Consider the following 19,569-nt stretch of genomic DNA (forward strand, 5'->3'; position numbering starts at 1 on the left):
AAATGACTAACAGCTCTTTGCTGTTCTGAACAAAAACAGAACAGATTATAAATAGATATTAATGAGACACATTTTTAACATTGTTATTTTCCCAGTGCTATAGAGTGGAGATCTAGCTTACTGCGTGAATCTAAATTATATGAATTCAACTACATGTACTTGACAAAAAAAGAAAATTGATTACAACTATATACATATAATATATCTTACTGATGTCTTAAAGGATTTTAAAGAGGAATTTGGATTAACCTCAGTTTTGGTCTTTTATATTAGAACTTAACTTTCATGTATAGAACAATTCTACTATACCTAATTTTTTGAAATACGATTGCTGAAAGAAAACTTAAGCTTGGCAGCTTTCTGTAAGGTATAAACTAACTTGGATAATATATATTTTTTTAAGTTTGCATGTGATAACTGTCATTAGCTTTACAGTCTTTACAAGACAATTTTAGATTTACTGAAGATAAAGTCTTTTAGCTGTCTTAAAGGTTAAATACTTATTACCTAAACAACTATGGACTTGTTTCAGCTGAATCATCCTTTTTCCCCAAACTGTGAGAACATTTTCTTCTGTTGCTTAGAGAAATTTCCAGCCAACAGTCACTGTTTTCATTTTTGTCTTTTCAAATGTTTTTTGATTAATGCTTGATTTCATGACACAGTACTTAATTTTTGCGATACTATTCTCATTCTATTGCTAGTATATTTTAAACCAACATTTTCAATTCAAGGAGCAATCACCAACTACTCTTCTGTGAATCACTTTGCTTGGGGAAGAAGAGAGGAGATAACCCTATCTCTGCCATTATACTAAATAACTGTTGCAGGGGAACAAAATTTGTTGTTGCCCTAATAACAATTAATAATAATTAATTGTTATTAATTAATAATAATTAATAACAATTAAGCATTTCAAACTGAAAACAGTCAAGGTCCAAAAGAACCTTTGACTTTCCCCCTAACTGCCTACAAGAATGTAGATACGGGACCAGAAGGGTGGTATCACCATAGATATAACTACAGTGTGAATTAGGTGTGTAGACAAGGAGGAACCTAGCACACAGAGTCTGTTAAAATTCCTTTCTGTGTCCCATTGTCTCTGCATTGCCCAGCAAACATTTGTTTACCAAACATTTGCTTTTTCATTTCCACATGAATTGCCTTCCTCCCCTTGAAGTCCCAAACCACTACCGCCAACATCCTCTTTTGTTTTTAGCTGAAGATGGTATTTAAAGTGAGGGTTTCAGCCAGTTGGAAGAGTTACTTCAGTTTCCCTGGGTCCCTCCCTTGTATATATGTTACTAAATGATTGTTTGATTTCCTCGTATTAATCTGTCTCATGTCAATTTAATTCTTAGACCAGCCAGAAGAACCTAGAGGGGTAGAGGAAAATTCTTCCTCCCTAACACTGATGCATGAAATGTGTGGAATATATACTAAAATGAGTCTTACAAGAAACATGATGTCTTAGTCAGCTTGGGCTGCTATAACAAAATGCCATCAATTCGATGATGTTTCAACAATAGAAATTTGTTTCTCATAGTACTTGAGGTTGGAAGCCCCAGATTATGGTGCCAGCTTGGTCAAGTTCTGGTGAGGATCCTCTTCTGGGTTGCAGACGGCTGACTTCTCATTGTATCCTCACATGGCTGAAAAAGGGGCAAGCTGTGGTCTCTGGCCTCTTCTTATAAGGACACTAATCCCATTCATGTGGGCCTCACCCTCATAACTTAATTACCTCCAAATACCATCACACTGGGGGTTAGATTTCAACATATGGATTTTGGGGGGACACAAACGTTCAGTCCCTAACATATGAGAGATGAATTTTCAAGAATAGTTAATCCCAACCATGGAAATATGTGGAAAGACTTCGGGGAGGAGGGCATATTTGAATTGGACAGTGAAGAGTAAAAGTGAGTCTAGATTTCTCAAGTCATAAAATCTGGTATATAAAAATGGAATTTTTTTCCCCCAAAACTGAACTTTTATCTCAAGCCCCCCTTTCTGCCTGATATCAGAAAATTTAATCTAGACACTTCCAGATAAGCTCAGACAAATGTAGAGAGTTCTTATGAATTTCCATTGCAATTCAGTCAAACACAGCTTGTCAAGGTGTAGTCCATGGACTTTTTTTCCTGTGGGAAATGCAGACTCTTGGCCCCAACCCCAGATCTTCTGAATCAGAATCAAGATTTTATCAGAAGTCCCTAAATCAGAATCAGCAGTTTAACAAGATTCCCAGGTATCTGGGAACAAGGGAAGTTCCTCAGCTTTGTTTTAGAGAAGTTTCTCTGGAGACTGTGGTCTAAAACCACAGAGAGAAAACAGCTGCTGCTATGTGGAAATGTTATGTAAGTCTTTTTGATAGCATGGTTAGTTTGTTTTTTCCTAAATTCACAATGGGAACATTCTGAGTTGGAGGGAGCCACTTTGTTACCTTATTGCTAATACCCTGCACAGAAATGTTGATAACCCATAGGTATGCTTTTACAGAACCATGGGTGTGATCCTAAAGTCACAAAGTGGTTTTTCCACAATCAATCTGGAGAAAAATAAAGAAGTAGTGGCATTTAAAAATATTCCCAAACTCTGGTTCTAAGTCTTACATTTGATGAAGCTTCCTAGAAAACAAATTCTATGTGAAGCAGGACTGTTTTCAATGAACAAAAATTCTGGGAGGTTGTTGGAATTGCTTTTTAAAATCCACTTGAGGGACTTCCCTGGTGGCGCAGTGGTTAAGAATCCGCCTGCCAAGGCAGGGACACGAGTTCGAGCCGTGGTCCGGGAAGATCCCACATGCCACAGAGTGACTAAGCCTGTGCGCCACAAGTACTGAGCCTTTGCTCTAGAGCACGCGAGCCACAACTGCTGAGCCCATGTGCCTAGAGCCCGTGCTCCACAACATGAGAAGCCACAGCAATGAGAAGCCCGCACACCGCAGCGAAGAGTAGTCCCCACTTGCCGCAACTAGAGAAAGCTCGGGCGCAGCAACAAAGACCCAACGCAGCCAAACATAAATGAAGTTAAATTTTAAAAAAATCCACTTGATTCCTAGCTTCTGGAGTCAGGCACTGGGCCTTCCTTGTCTTTTTGGTTGTATCTCCACTGTACCAAGCGACCACCTTCCAAATTGTATGTGCTGCATTGTGGAAGTGAATTACAATTTCTTATTCATTTGATATAGCTGTTGGAGTGGAACCAAGAGAGGGTCCTGAGCCAAATAACACTTGGAAAAAAGATTTGTGAACCTACAGTACATCATTTTTCAGAGGGCTCATTCTGATATGCTGGCATGCATACTTCTATGTGATGACTTGGATCCAAAAAGTACAAATTGCCTAAGTCTTTATAATTTTCAGGAGAGGAGAATGTGTCTTTTAGGAGCACATCCCACTAGAGAGTAGGTCCATAAAGAGACTTAATGGTACATTGTCTTCTGGAAGCCCTTTACACATGCAATCATGGATCAAAGAAGACTTCTGTAAACTGAAGTTCTAGGCAAATGTAATTAACAAAATTACTCTAATTACCCAATGAAATGATTTATTTAAAATTGCTTAGTGAAGTGATTTAGAAGTAACAATGAAATGGCAGGACAAATCATTAAATTTAAAAAATTGTTTACCTGTAAGCTGAGGTCAGAGAAAAAAGTTAGATTTTTTTCAAATACATTTTGTTCATATATTTGATTTTGGAACCATGTAAATGTTTCCACATAATCATAATATAAAATTAAGTGTAAAAATTAAAATATAAACAAATAAACTAAAAAAGAGATCCAGTTATTAGTATTAACTACAGACAGAGACATTATTCCAAATGTCTTTAAAATATAGTAATTTGATTGTATATACCTAAAGTATATACCCTAGGGACATAAAAAACTATTAACATAATCCTAAACTGTTTTCAATAATCATATTGTTGGAGGTTGTTGTAGACATGCAGAAGTGCTGCCCAGATTCCCCTTGAGAGCAGGGAGTATGGTCAGTGGCTAGCCTTGGGCTATCAACTCCTTCAGGGTTAACCTCAAGTTCAGAGCCGCCCTGCCTGGTGCATGCCCTTCCTGGTGCAGCCCACATCTGGTGACCAAGCAGGACAGGAATATAAAGTTCTGGCAAGTTCAGTCCAATATGAGACATATGTGATGGGCATTATCCATCCCATATTTTCCGTGGATTAGCCAAGGTTTGGAGGGACTTGATCACATCATGTCACATTGATCTGGCTTCTGCCCAATTCTGTTTCCTCCCCCTTCCTTTCTCATGTTGTATCCTAAACTCCATCTCAGTTTCTGCTTCCAGAAAACCCAACCTGTGACAGAGGTAGCATTAGTACAGTTGGCCCTTAGTATCTACAGGTTTTGCATTCATGGATTCAACTGCAGTTAGCTGAATCTGCAGATGCAAACCCTGTGGTTGTGGAGGACCAACTGTATTCATTGTACTACGTTATTTTATATAAGGGATATAAGTATCTGTGGATTTTGGCATCCATGGGGGCTCCTGGAACCAATCCAATCCCTCAGGGATACCGAGGGACGACTGTACTATTGTTCTGAGACCTTTAGACGTATAGTTTGGGATAAAACAAATAACTAATCATGTTCATCTTGTTTAAAATAAGAAGTTTTGGAGTAAGAGAAAGGAGTTTCAGTGAAAGATCAAGGCTTAAGTAAAAGCCCTGTAAAATTGGATTTTAGCTTAAAGTATTAATGTGAACACATGATACACGTTAGCTTTAAAATACATATTTTTGTATCAGTTGGCTTTTACTGCTTAACAAAACCATTCTAAAGCTTAAGGGATTAAAACAACAAATGTTTTTATTTCTCATGACTCTGTGGGTTAGCTGGGTGGTTCTTCTGGTTTGGGAGGCCAATTTGGGGAGGGATTGGGTAGGACAGCATCAATCACATGTATGGGGTCTCAGCTGGGACAGCCAGGATGGTGGGTGCTTCTCGCCATGTGGTCTTTTATTCTTAAGGAAGCTGACCCAGGCTTGTTCCCAGTGGTACCTGATCAAGCCCCCATTGCACACGTGCTTTTCAAGTCTATGTTTTTGTCACTTCTCCTGTTGTCCACTAGCCAAGGTTAGTATCATGGCCAAGCCTAAATTCTAGAGTTAGAGAAATAGATCCATATCTCAATGGGAGAAGTGTCAAGGTCAGAGACATGTGGTATACAGGAAGGGGAGGGACTTGTGTCCATTTTTGCAATTTACCATAATTTCTTATCACTGCTTAAAAGACCTAGAAACAATGATGTACTGAAAAGTGCTAGTTTGAGACCATGATCTGTCTACTACAGGTCCTCATTGCTATACAGTTGATTATTGTTTTTAGGTATTTTCAACTGAGTAGGAAAGAGCACCAGGATTCCTTGGAGAAATGGCTGCTTCCATGTTTGGGACAGGAAAATAAAAGGCTGGAATATCTTTTAATACCAGACAATAGGAAAACTACCAAAGACTACTAGGGTTGTATCAAAGGGACTTAAAACCAATTTGAATAGATTTCCACTGGCCAAAGATGGAGAAATTTGAGCACTAATAAGGATGATAACTGCAAGGTATAAAAATACTTCAAATATGTTTAAAATCCATGAGTTCATAATGACACTATCCTGAGGGAGAGGGTATAGGTCTCACACATGCCTACAGGCTAAGGAGGTGCTCTTGGGGAATGTAAGCAGGGAGATACTATCCTTGTACACTCACTTGGTATCACTACAGCTTGACAAGACTCCCTAGAAAGGAGCATATACACTTGTCAGGAGCCCTGATTTTTGCAATTCTTGTGCAGGGGCACCTCCAGATCTCTTGGTTTGGAGTCCAGCAGGATTACAATTACAGTCCCACAGGACTGTACATATCTGTACACTTTAAGAGCTGCCTAAGGGTCTGTCATCCAATCAGCCTGAAAATATGTGCAAAATGAGTTTCCTCTACTTGGAACACTGACAATACAACCTCAACAACAGGGGTATATTCAGAATAAATCAGGTAGTGTAGACAACCACAAAGATTTAAGAAGCAACCAACAGCTATGGTTGAATGAGAAGGATCATCACCTATACAAGGCCACTCCTTAAAGACTGGGAGGTAGCAGTTTTTCCTGATACATAGAAACAGACACAGACAGCTAAGCAAAATGAAGAAACAGAGAAATATGTACTAAATGAAAGAACTAGACAAAAACCTTAAAAAAGACCCCAGTAGGGAGAAAAGTAATCTATCTGAGAAATAAGTCAAAGTAATGGTCATAAAAATGCTCACCAAACTTGGAAGAAGAATGAAATAACATAGTGAAAACTTCAACAGAGTTAGAAAATATAATAAAGAACCCACCAGAGTTAAAGAATACAACAATTGGTCTTCCCTGGTGGCACAGTGGTTAAGAATCAGCCTGCCAATGCAGGGAACACAGGTTCGAGCCCTGGTTCAGGAAGATCCCACATGCCGCAGAGCAACTAAGCCCACGCGCCACAATTACTGAGCCTGCACTCTAGAGCCTGCGTGCCACAGCTACTGAAGCCCGCATGCCACAATTACTAAAGTCTGCATGCCTAGAGCCCATGCTCCGCAACAAGAGAAGCCACCGCAATGAAAAGCCCACGCACCACAACAAAGAGTAGCCCGCACTCACAGTGACTAGAGAAAGCCTGTGCGCAGCAATGAAGACCTAATGCAGCCCCAAAAAACAAATAAATTAATTAATTAAAACAAAACAAAACAAAAAAACAATCCCATTTACAATTGCATCAAAAAGAATAAAACACCTAGGAATAAATTTAATCAGGGAGGTGAAAAACCTGTACTCTGAAAATTATAAGACATTGATGAAAAAAATTGAAGAGGACACCAATAAATGGTAAGATATATTGTGCTTATGGATTTGAAGAATTAATATTGTTAAAATGTCTATCCTACCCAAAGCAATCTAGAGATTCAGTGCAATCCCTACCAAAATACCAGTGGCATTTTTTTCACAGACCCAGAACAAAGAACCTTAAAATTTGTATGAAACCACAAAAGACCCCAAATAGCCAAAACAATCTTGAGAAAGAAGACAAAGCTGGAGGTATCATGTGCCCTTAAAATTTAAACTATACTACAAAGCGATAGTAATCAACACAGTATGGTACTGACATGAAAACAGACACATAGATCAATGGAACAGACTAGAGAGCTCATAAATAAGCCCACGGTTATATGGTCAATTAATCTATGACAAAGGAGGTGAAACTACACAATGGAGAAAAGACAATCTCTTCAATAAATGGTGTTGTGAAAACTAGACAAATACATCAAAAGAATGAAACTGGACCACTATCTTATAACACATACAAAAATAATTTTAAAATGGATCAAAGACTTGGATGTAAGATCTGAAACCATAAAACTCCTAGAAGAAAACACAGGCAGTAAGCTCTTTGACACTGCTCTTAGAGATATTTTTTTGACATGTCTTCTCAGGCAAGGGCATCAAAAGCAAAAACAAACAAGACTACATCAAACTAAAAAGCTTTTGCACAGCTAAGGAAACCATCAACAAAAATGAAAGGGTGACCTACTGAATGAGAGAAGATATGTGCAAATCATATACTCGATAAGGAGTTTATATCCAAAATATATAAAGAATATATACAATTTAATATCAAAAAACAAAGAACCTGATTAAAAAATGGGCAGAGGATCTGAATAGACATTTTTGAAAAGAAGGCATACAGATAGCTAACAGGCACATGAAAAGATGCACAACATCACCAGTCATCAGGGAAATGCAAATTAAAACCACAAAGAGATACCACCTCACACCTGTCGGAATGGCTATTATCAAAAAGATTTTTTTTTAAAAATGACAAGTTTTGGTGAAGATGTGGAGAAAAGGGAACCCTTGTGCACTGTTGGTGGGAAAGTAAATTGGTGTAGCCACTACAGAAAATAATATTGAGGTTCCTCAAAAAATTAAAAATAGAATTAAGATATGATCCAGCATTTCTACTTCTGGGTATTTACTCAAAGATAATGAAAACACTAACTTGAGGGGAACCGAGCATGGGGCTAATGCAGATGAACTGAAATACGTGTCCTGACAGTGAGACCAGGGCAAGCATGGATGGTGCTACTATTGGACAGGCACCACAAAAGGCTGGAGAACGCTGAGAAGTGAGCTTCACCAGTAACTAGTTTTGTGCTGTTGGGTGTTGAGGATGGAGGGCAATGCTGTTGAAATAGACTGTGCTGAAACCAAGATGGCGGAGTAGAAGGACATGCTCTCACTCCCTCTTGCGAAAACACCAGAATCACTGCTAACTGCTGAACAATCATTGACAGGAAGACACTGGAACTCACCAAAAAAGATACCTCACATCCAAAGACAAAGGAGAAGCCAAAATGAGATGGTAGGAGGGGCGCAATCACAATAAAATCAAATCCCATAACTGCTGGGTGGGTGACTCACAAACTGGAGAACACTTATACCACTGAACCCCACCCACTGGAGTGAAGGTTCTGAGCCCCACATTAGGCTTCTGAAACTGGGGGTCCGGCAACAGGATGAGGAAATCCTAGAGAGTCAGATTTTGAAGGCTAGTGGGATTTGATTGCAGGACTCTGACAGGACTGGGGGAAACAGAGACTCCACTCTTGGAGGGCACACACAAAGTAGTGGGTGCATTGGGACCCAGGGGAAGGAGCACTGACCCCATAGGAGACTGAACCAGACCTACCTGCTAGTGTTGGAGGGTCTCCTGCAGAGGTGAGGGGTGGCTGTGTCTCATCATGAGGACAAGGACACTGGCAGCAGAAGTTCTGGGAAGTACTCCTTGGCGTGAGCCCTCCCAGACTCTGCCATTACCTCAACAAAGAGCCTGGGTAGGCTCCAGTGCTGGGTTGCCTCAGGCCAAACAACCAACAGGGAAGGAACCCAGCCTCACCCATCAGCAGACAAGCAGATTAAAGTTTTACTGAGCTTTGCCCACCAGAGCAACACCCACTTCTACCCACCACCAGTCCCTCCCATCAGGAAGCTTGCACAAGCCTCTTAGATAGGCTCACCATAAGAGGGCAGACAGCAGAAGCAAGAAGAACTACAGTCCTGCAGCCTGTGGAACAAAAACCACATTCACAGAAAGATAGACAAGATGAAAAGGCAGAGGGCTATGCACCAGATGAAGGAACAAGATAAAACCCCAGAAAAACAACTAAATGAAGTGGAGATAGGCAACCGTCCAGAAAAAGAATTCAGAATAATGACAGTGAAGATGGTCCAGGACATCGGAAAAAGAATGGAGGCAAACATCGAGAAGATGCAAGAAATGTATAACAAAGACCTAGAAGAATTAAAGAACAAACAAACAGAAATGAACAATACAATAACTGAAATGAAAACTACACTAGAAGGAATCAATAGCAGAATAACTGAGGCAGAAGAACGGATAAGTGACCTGCAAGATAGAATGGTGGAATTCACTGCCGTGGAACAGAATAAAGAAAAAAGAGTGAAAAGAAAGGAAGACAACCTAAGAGACCTCTGAGACAACATTAAACGCAACAACATTCTTATTATAGGAGTACCAGAAGAAGAAGAGAGAGAGAAAGTACCCAAGAAAATATTTGAAGAGATTATAGTCGAAAACTTCCGTAACATGGGAAAGGAAATAGCCACCCAAGTCCAGGAAGCGCAGGGAGTCCCATACAGGATAATCCCAAGGAGAAACATGCCGAGACACATAGTAATCAAATTGGCAAAAATTAAAGACAAAGAAAAATTATTGAAAGCAGCAAGGGAAAAACACCAAATAACATACAAGGGACCTCCCATAAGGTTAATAGCTGATTTCTCAGCAGAAATTAGATTAAGCCAGAAGGGAGTGGCATGATATACTTAAAGTGATGAAAGTGATGAAAGGGAAGAACGTACAACCAAGCTTACTCTACCCGGAAGGATCTCATTCAGATTCAATGGAGAAATCAAAAGCTTTACAGACGAGTAAAAGCTAGGAGAATGCAGCACCACCAAACCAGCTCTACAACAAATGCTAAAGGAACTTCTCTAAGTAGGAAACACAAGAGAAGAAAAGGACCTACAAACACAAACCCAAAACAATTAAGAAAATTGTCATAGGAATGTACATATTGATAATTACCTTAAATGAATGGATTAAATGCTCCAACCAAAAGACACAGGCTTGCTGAATGGATACAAAAACAAGACCCATATATATGCTGTCTATAAGAGACCCACTTCAGACCTAGGGACACATACAGACTGAAAGTGAGGGGATGGAAAAACATATTCCATGCAAATGGAAATCAAAAGAAAGCTGGAGTACCAACACTCATATCAGATAAAATAGACTTTAAAATAAAGAATGTTACAAGAGACAAGGATGGACACTACATAATGATCAATGGATCAATCCAAGAAAAAGATATAACAATTGAAAATATTTATGCACCCAACATAGGAGCACCTCAATACATAAGGCAAGTGCTAACAGCTATAAAAGAGGAAATTGACAGTAACACAATAATAGTGCGGGACTTTAACACCTCACTTAAGCCAATGGACAGATCATCTAAAATGAAAATAAATAAGGAAACAGAAGCTTTAAATGACACAATAGACCAGAGAGATTTAATTGATATTTATAGGACATTCCATCCAAAATCAGCAGATTACACTTTCTTCTCAAGTGCGCACGGAACATCCTCCAGGATAGATCACATCTTGGGTCACAAATAAAGCCTCAGTAAATTTAAGAAAATTGAAATCATATCAAGCATCTTTTCTGACCACAACGCTATGAGATTAGAAATGAATTACAGGGAAAAAAATGCAAAAAACACAAACACATGGAGGCTAAACAATACGTTACTAAATAACCAAGAGATCACTGAAGAAATCAAAGAGGAAATCAAAAAATACCTAGAGACAAATGACAATGAAAACATGACGATCCAAAACCTATGGGATGCAGCAAAAGCAGTTCTAAGAGGGAAGTTTATAGCTATACAAGCCTACCTCAAGAAAGAAGAAAAATCTCAAGTAAACAATCTAACCTTACACCTAAAGGAACAAGAGAAAGAAGAAAAAACAAAACCCAAAGGCAGCAGAAGGAAAGAAATCATAAAGATCAGAGCAGAAACAAATGAAATAGAAACAAAGAAAGAAATAGCAAAAATCAATAAAACTAAAAGCTGGTTCTTTGAGAAGATAAACAAAATTGATAAACCATTAGCCAGACTCATCAAGAAAAACAGGGAGAGGACTCAAATCAATAAAATTAGAATGAAAAAGGGGAAGTTACAACAGACACCACAGAAATACAAAGCATCCTAAGAGACTACTACAAGCAACTCTATGCCAATAAAATGGACAACCTGGAAGAAATGGACAAATTCTTAGAAAGGTATAACCTTCCAAGACTGAACCAGGAAGAAATAGAAAATAGGAACAGACCAATCACAAGTAATGAAATTGAAACTGTGATTAAAAATCTTCCAACAAGGGCCTCCCTGGTGGCGCAGTGGTTGAGAGTCCGCCTGCCGATGCAGGGGATACGGGTTCGTGCCCCGGTCTGGGAGGATCCCATGTGCCGCGGAGCGGCTGGGCCCGTGAGCCATGGCCGCTGGGCCTGTGCGTCTGGAGCCTGTGCTCCGCAACGGGAGAGGCCACAACAGTGAGAGGCCCACATACCGCAAAAAGAAAAAAAAAAAAAAAAAAAAAATCTTCCAACAAACAGACGTCCAGGACCAGATGGCTTCATAGGTGAATTCTATCAAACATTTAGAGAAGAGCTAACACCCATCCTTCTCAAACTCTTCCAAAAAATTTTGGAGGAAGGAACACTCCCAAAGTCATTCTGTGAGGCCATCATAACTCTGATACCAAAACCAGACAAAGATACAAAAAAATAAAATTACAGACCAATATCACTGATGAATATAGATGCAAAAATCCTCAACCAAATACTAGCAAACAGAATCCAACAACACATTAAAAGGATCATACACCATGATCAATTGGGATTTATCCCAGGGATGCAAGGATTCTTCAATATATGCAAATCAATCAATGTGATATGCCATACTAAGAAACTGAAGAATAAAAACCATATGATCATCTCAATAGATGCAGAAAAAGCTTTTGACAAAATTCAATACCCATTTATGGTAAAAACTCTCTAGAAAGTGGGCATAGAGGGAAGCTACCTCAACATAATACAGGCCATATATGACAAACATACAACAAACATCATTCTCAATGGTGAAAAACTGAAAGCATTTCCTCTAAGATCAGGAACAAGACAAGGATGTCCACTCTCACCACTATTATTCAACATAGTTTTGGAAGTCCTAGCCACAGAAATCAGAGAAGAAAAAGAAATAAAAAATACAAATTGAAAAAGAAGAGGTAAAACTGTCACTTTTGCAGATGATATGATACTATACATAGAGAATCCTAAAAATGCCACCAGAAAACTACTAGAGCTAATCAATGAATTTGGTAAAGTTGCAGGATACAAAATTAATGGACAGAAATCTCTTCCATTCCTATATAGTAATAATGAAAAATTTGAAAAAGAAATTGAGGAAACACTCCCATTTACCATTGTGACAAAAAGAAGTAAATATCTAGGAATAAACCTACCTAGGGAGACAAAAGACCTGTATGCAGAAAACTATAAGGCACTGATGAAAGAAATTAAAGATGATACAAACAGATGGAGAGATACACCATGTTCTTGGATTGGAAGAATCAATATTGTGAAAATGACTATACTACCCAAAGCAATCTACAAATTCAATGCAATCCTTATCAAACTACCAATGCCATTTTTTTACAGAACTAGAACAAAAAATCTTAAAGTTTGTATGGAGACACAAAAGACTCCGAATAGCCAAAGCAGTCTTGAGTGAAAAAAGTGGAGCTGTAGGAATCAGACTCCCTGACTTCAGACTATACTACAGAGCTACAGTAATCAAGACAATATGGTACTGGCACAAAAACAGAAATATAAATCAATGGAACAAGATAGAAAGCCCAGAGATAAACCCATGCAACTATGGTCAACTAATCTATGACAAAGGAGGCAAGGATATACAATGGAGAAAAGACACTCTCTTCAATAAGTGGTGCTGGGAAAACAGGACAGCTACATGTAAAAGAATGAAATTAGAACACTCCATAACACCATACAGACAAAAAAAACCTCAAAATGGATTAGAGACCTAAATGTTAGACTGGACACTATAAAACTCTTAGAGGAAAACATAGGAGGAACCCTCTTTGACATAAATCACAGCAAGATCTTTTCTGACATACCTCCTAGATTAATGGAAATAAAAACAAAAATAAACAAATGGGACCTAATGGAACTTTAAAGCTTTTACACAGCAAAGGAAAGCATAAACAAGTCGAAAATACAACCCTCAGAATGGGAGAAAATATTGGCAAATGAATCAGTGGACAATGGATTAATTTCCAAAATATATAAACAGCTCATGCAGCTCAATATTAAAACAAACAACCCAATCCAAAAATGGGCAGAAGACCTAAATAGACATTTCTCCAAAGACATACAGATGGCCAAGAAGCACATGAAAAGCTGCTCAACATCACTAATTATTAGAGAAATGCAAATCAAAACTACAATGAGGTATCACCTCACACCAGTTAGAATGGGCATCATCAGAAAATCTACAAACAACAAATGCTGGAGAGGGTGTGGAGAAAAGGGAACCCTCTTGCACTGTAGGTGGGAGTGTAAATTGATACAGCCACTATGGAGAACAGTATGGAGGTCCCTTAAAAATCTAAATATAGAATTACTGTATGACCCAGCAATGCCACTACTGGGCCTATACCCAGAGAAAACCATAATTCAAAAAGACACATGCACCCCAGTGTTCATTGCGGCACTATTTACAATAGCCAAGTCATGGAAGCAACCTAAATGCCCATTGACAGACGAATGGATAAAGATGTGGTACATATATAAAATGGAGTATTACTCAACTATAAAAAGGAACGAAATTGGGTCATTTTTTGAGACGTGGAGGGATCTAGAGACTGTCATACAGAGTGAAGTAAGTCAGAAAGCGAAAAACAAATATTGTATATTAACACATATATGTGGAACCTATAAAAATGGTACAGATGAACCAGTTTGCAGGGCAGAAATAGAGACACAGATGTAGAGAAGAAACGTATGGACACCAGGGGGGGAAAGCGGCAGGGGGGTGGTGGTGGCGGTGGGATGAATTGGGCGATTGGGATTGACATGTATACACTGATGTGTATAAAATGGATGACTAATAAGGGCCTGCTGTATAAAATAATAAATAAAATTCAAAAATTCAAAAAAAACCAGTTTTCTTTGATGAAGAAGTTTTAAATTTTATTGTAATCTAATTTGTCTATTTTCACTTTTTTTTGCTTTTAGTGTAAAACTGTTATTTTTTAAAATTGATTGATTTATTTTGTTAATATTCTGTTAAGGAATACTCTGCCCCTGTACTCATGTGTGAAACTGGCCTGTTATTTGCCTTTCTCCTATTTTCCCTTCCTGGTTTTGTACCAAAATTATACCAGCCTCATAGAATGAGTTGAACAGTGAAAAGAGAAAAAAGAAAAGAAAACACTAACTTGAAAAGATATATGCAACCCTATGCATATATCTTTGCAGTATTATTTACAATAGCCAAGATATAGAAACCTAATTGTCTGTTGATTGATGAAAGGATAAAGAAGATATTGGTGTATATAAACAATAGAATATTATTCAGCCATAAGAAAAGAAACCTTGCCATTTGCAAGAACATGGATGGACCTAGAGTTTATTACGCTAAGTGAAATAAGTCAGATAGAGAAAGACAATTACCATATGATTTCACATATACGTGGAATCGAAAAAACAAAACAAACAATACAAAACCATACGTGGAATCCAAAAAACAAAACAAACAATACAAAACCAGACTCATAGAGAACAAAACAGTGGTGGCCAGATGAGAGGGTGTTGGGGGGCAGCCAAAACAGGTGAAAAGGATTAAGAGGTACAAACTTTGAGTTATAAAAAAATTAAATCACAGAGACGCAATGTACAGCACAGGGAATATATTCAATAACACTGTATTAAGTTTGTATGGTCTCAGATGGTAATTAGACATCAATTTGACCATTTCAAAATGTATGTAAATATCAAATCACTATGATGTACACTTGAAACTAGTACGATATTGTATGTCAATTACACTTCAATAAAAAATACTCATACATAAAGACAACATTAGGAAGATGAGGGCAGTAATAAGCATCAACTGGGAAAAATGAAGAGGGATATATACCTATTACAAGGAGATAAAAACATAAGAAGGAAGTACACCAGCACTGACACTTGATTTGACACTTGGTTTCTGTCATATTTGACTTCCTCTTTTCTGTGGTCTCTTTTCTTTATTCTCTCAAGAGAATCTTCTCTTATATTTGTCCTAGTTGTTCTCCGTTTGACCATACAGATCCATTCTCTTGCCTTTCTCCATGTTCCTGGAGGCTACCACTTGGGATCGTGTCACCCAGGCTCCTTTATAGATTGACTTCTGGTTAGGTTTTGCCTGTGTTGCAAGGAGGAAGTAGAGGTCAGGGTATTAATTCCACCATTTCTTCCCTCCTGGGGCACTGTGGTTTTGACAGTGGCAACTTTCCTCCACAGTTCTAGCTCTTGTACCACAGCCCTTCCTCCCTAGTTCTGCTCTCCCTAAGCTTTAATGACAGTATTTCCTCCCCTTGTCCCCTTCAGCCCTAGGCATGGTAATGGATTCCCACTGTTGCAAGCTCTAGATGCCCCCAATTTCTCTTGTGTGGTCCTTTCATGAAGGGACTCTTCAAATAATCCCTTCATTAAAGCCTCCTCAGTTAAAATATCTGGACCTAATTTCCTGCCAGTACCTGAATGAATACATCTTACCTTAGTTACATACTATTTTCAACACTAGAATTTTCTTCAGTAGTGTAATTTACACTACTCAGAGTTGGAGCTGAATAAATGATTTAAGTCAACAAATAATTTTTGAGCACTTACTATGTGCCAGGCACTGTGCCAATATCAGCTTATACAATGGTGACTGAGACAGATAAGGTCTCCGCCCGCATGGAACATACAGTCTATGGGGAGAGTTAGACAATACAAGATCCTTTAAGTTGCAAATGATAGAAAAGCTGAACCCAAACTGACTCATGCAAAAGGGGAATTTATTGGCTCATTAAAAAAAAAAATCCAGAAATTGGGCTCGCTACCGCGAATGAAAAAAAATATCACCTGCGGTATCAGTGAACAAGGGATGTTGCAGCCATCAAGCCATTACATTACAGCCGCCCCCACGGTGAGCCCTGAGGGAACTCAGGATATGAACAGGATGGCCGCCATCTAGCAGTCAGCAGCTGCCGCCATCCCCCCACCCCACCCGATAGTGCACCCTGAGGAGACTCAGGATGAGAAACCACAGGGAGTTTGAAAAAGAATAGATACGTATATAACTGAATCTCTTACCTGTACACCTGAAATAACACACTGTTGTTAATCAACTACGCTCCAATATAAAATAAAAATTAAAAAAAACCCCAACCAACTCAAGTAGGCCATTAGTAAAAAAGAAAAAAAGAAAAAGAAAGCACAGGATACTGGCCCCAGATCGCTGAGGTGCATGTCAGAGGAATGATTTCAGTGAGCCCAGACTCTTGCATCTTTCCATACACAGAAAAGCGCTAAATTCCATAACTTGAGATGTCTGGTTTTCTTTACTTAACAGTAATCTTTTATTTATTTATTTATTTATTTAGATGTGGACCATTTTTAAAGTCTTTATTGAATTTGATATTGCTTCTGTTTTTTTTTTTTTTTTTTATGTTTTGGTTTTTTGGCTGTGAGGCATGTGGGATCTTAGCTCCCTGACCAGGGATCAAACTTGAACCCCCTGCATTGGCAGGCGAAGTCTTAACCACTGCACCACCAGGGAAGTCCCCCAACAGTAAACTTTTGATGTTCTGACTACCTGGTCTTTGTTGCAAAAACTCCTGTGTATCCTGGCTCCTCCTTTACCTCTTCGGAGAATTCTCTCAGAGTCTCTATGAGATGCTGTGTCCTGGGCTTAAGTCTTCAGTTTTGTCCACGGAGTAAAACATAATTCTAAAATTTTAGATTGTGTATTTTTTCAGTTGACACTACCTATGAAGTTTTATCTAAGACCTCAAGCAATGTCACCAAAACCTATTTCTCTTACACCCCTGGTTCTGCTTTTCATGTGTGGGCTCAGTCCTTAAACTAGTTCCCCCCTCGGTGCAGCAAATGTGTTACAACTGAGAGTCCTAGAATATATTTCATTGCTTCTCATTGGCTGATTGGGAACGTGATGCTCTGATTGGCTCAGCAGGAGCCTCCTTGCCACTCTTATTATTATTATTTGCTGCAAAAAGCTTTATTATTTCCATTTGGTCCAGGGCTTGGATTAGGGCTCCAGGGTGGTTCAAAAGCAGCCTAATGGCTGCAGAGAGAGAGGCTTCAGGCAGAAGCCCTGACACCAGAGGGACTCCTCAAAGGGTGCTGGGCTCCAGAGGTTCCTAGTCGTGCTTGAGGGTGAGCATTTTGAAGAGATACACGTCCAGCTCAGACTCGGGGCCCCCAGCCTGTGGATGTTAGTCAGGTTGTTGCCATCTTCTTGATTAGTTTCACCTGCTCCTGTAGGAAGTGGCTCTCCAGGAAGTCACAGAGATGGGGGTCTACTCAGGCAGAACCCAACGCATGCAGATCCAAAAGGGCCTGGGTCAGGTTTTTCTCCATGAGCGCGGTGGCTTCTGTAGCCACCTGGGTTTTACCCCACTCATCTTGGGACGGCTTCTGCAAGTCCTGAAAGAGGGTGAGGTCACTGCTGGTGTTGCATCTTCAAGAGACACTCAGCACCCTTGGGATTCTCCTCCACCAATTTGTGGGAAAAGTGTCCCATGCCCTGCAGAGACACATCATAGCCAAGGTCAAAATAGAAGCCCAGAGAAAGTTAGTATAAGCAGATAGGGTAGGGGGTCCCCAGAGAAAGAACCAATCACGGCTTTCTTGACATAAATAAGCCATTTCTGGCCCAAGCCATTTTGTGATCTAAGCCTGGCCACAATGCTAGTCCTTTGAACAGATTTCAGTAATTAATGATCTTAAGAGAGCAAAAGAATGCAGAAACAAATGACTATTGTCAAGTAAGAGAAGTAACAATAGCAAAGATAATATATCAGTTGTAAAAACTCCCAGTTCTCTTTCAATGGTAAAGATTAACCTGAAGCTCTCAACCACCAGATCAACTGGAACCTAAGGGAGGAGGATGTTAACCTTTTCTGGACCCCTGTGACTTCTGTCAACTAAAGCTTGGAGTCTTTTGACCACCCAAGTCCCTTCATGAAAATGCATGTACCCTTAGCTTCCTCAAGTTTACTGTTTAGGGAGACACTGCTTTGGGAAAGATCCCCAGTGTTCTCCTTACTTGCTGCAAGTAATAAATTCTTCCTTTTCTTGATCTTTGGTTTGGTTGTGTCAACTGAAAAAAATGGCACAATCTAAAAGTTGAGAATTTCAGCAGACTTTCTGAGGACTTAAGACCAGAAGACAGCCTCCCAGATAGCTCTGTGGGACTGCTCCAAAGAGGTAAGGGAGGAACCAGGATACAAGAGTTTTTGCAACCAAACCCAGGTAGTTGGAACATCAAAAGAGTACTGTTAATTAAAGAAAAACCAGACATCTTAAGTTACTTTAGTACTTTTTCATGTATGGGAAGATGCAAGAGTCTGGGCTCTTTGAAATCATTCCTTAACTGTCTAGGGCCTCCATACTGAATCAGATGCACAATCGGGGCAGCTGCAGTGGCTGAGGGATTGATGGCTGCAACATCCTTTGTTTACTGATACGGCAGGTGATGTTCTTCCACAGTTGTATCTTTTAACTCGACACCCACCAAGAGGCAAACCCAGTTTTTCGGGTAACAGTAGGTGTAGGAGGCCCGCAGATGCATGTAGGCCGGGCGGTTGATGACAGCCTCTCTCTCCGTAGAATAATTTTGACAAATCTGGGAGCTCATGGTTGATTGGCATTAAGGAGCTAAGCTCAGAAAATGATGTTGGCTGGTGCCTGAGACCGAGGAAAGCTGAGTGGTTGGTCCAAAGGTTGCAAGTGATAAATAGGTTGGAGGGTGGATGGGGGCTGGAGGAAGGGGCATCTCTGGGTCTGTTCTGTACAAACACTATTGAAGCAAGAGACACATCCATGGACTGTGGAGCACACTGCTTCCTGGCCATTATTAGAACGAGGAGTGGACTCTACTTTTGAAGCCTAATAGCTGTCAATAGAGAAGTGGCTTTCCTCGAGGAAAACTGCAGTACTGTTTCCAGAAGAAAGAAGCCCCCCAAACATTAGATGCTCACGAACAAAGATGAACAATGATATATCCTGATAATTAAACTAAAGCTGATCAATATTGTTAGGCAGGGCTTCCCTGGTGGCGCAGAGGTTGAGAGTC

The 19,569-nt window shown here is 39.5% G+C and overlaps 1 pseudogene; it reads right to left on the reverse strand.

The window, feature by feature from the left end:
- Positions 1 to 16,901: 16,901 nt before the first annotated feature.
- On the reverse strand, positions 16,902 to 19,158 carry LOC132492268 (ferritin light chain-like; annotated as a pseudogene).
- Positions 19,159 to 19,569: the final 411 nt, after the last annotated feature.

Source organism: Mesoplodon densirostris, chromosome 6 (genome assembly GCF_025265405.1).
Source record: "Mesoplodon densirostris isolate mMesDen1 chromosome 6, mMesDen1 primary haplotype, whole genome shotgun sequence".
Taxonomy (NCBI): domain Eukaryota; kingdom Metazoa; phylum Chordata; class Mammalia; order Artiodactyla; family Ziphiidae; genus Mesoplodon; species Mesoplodon densirostris.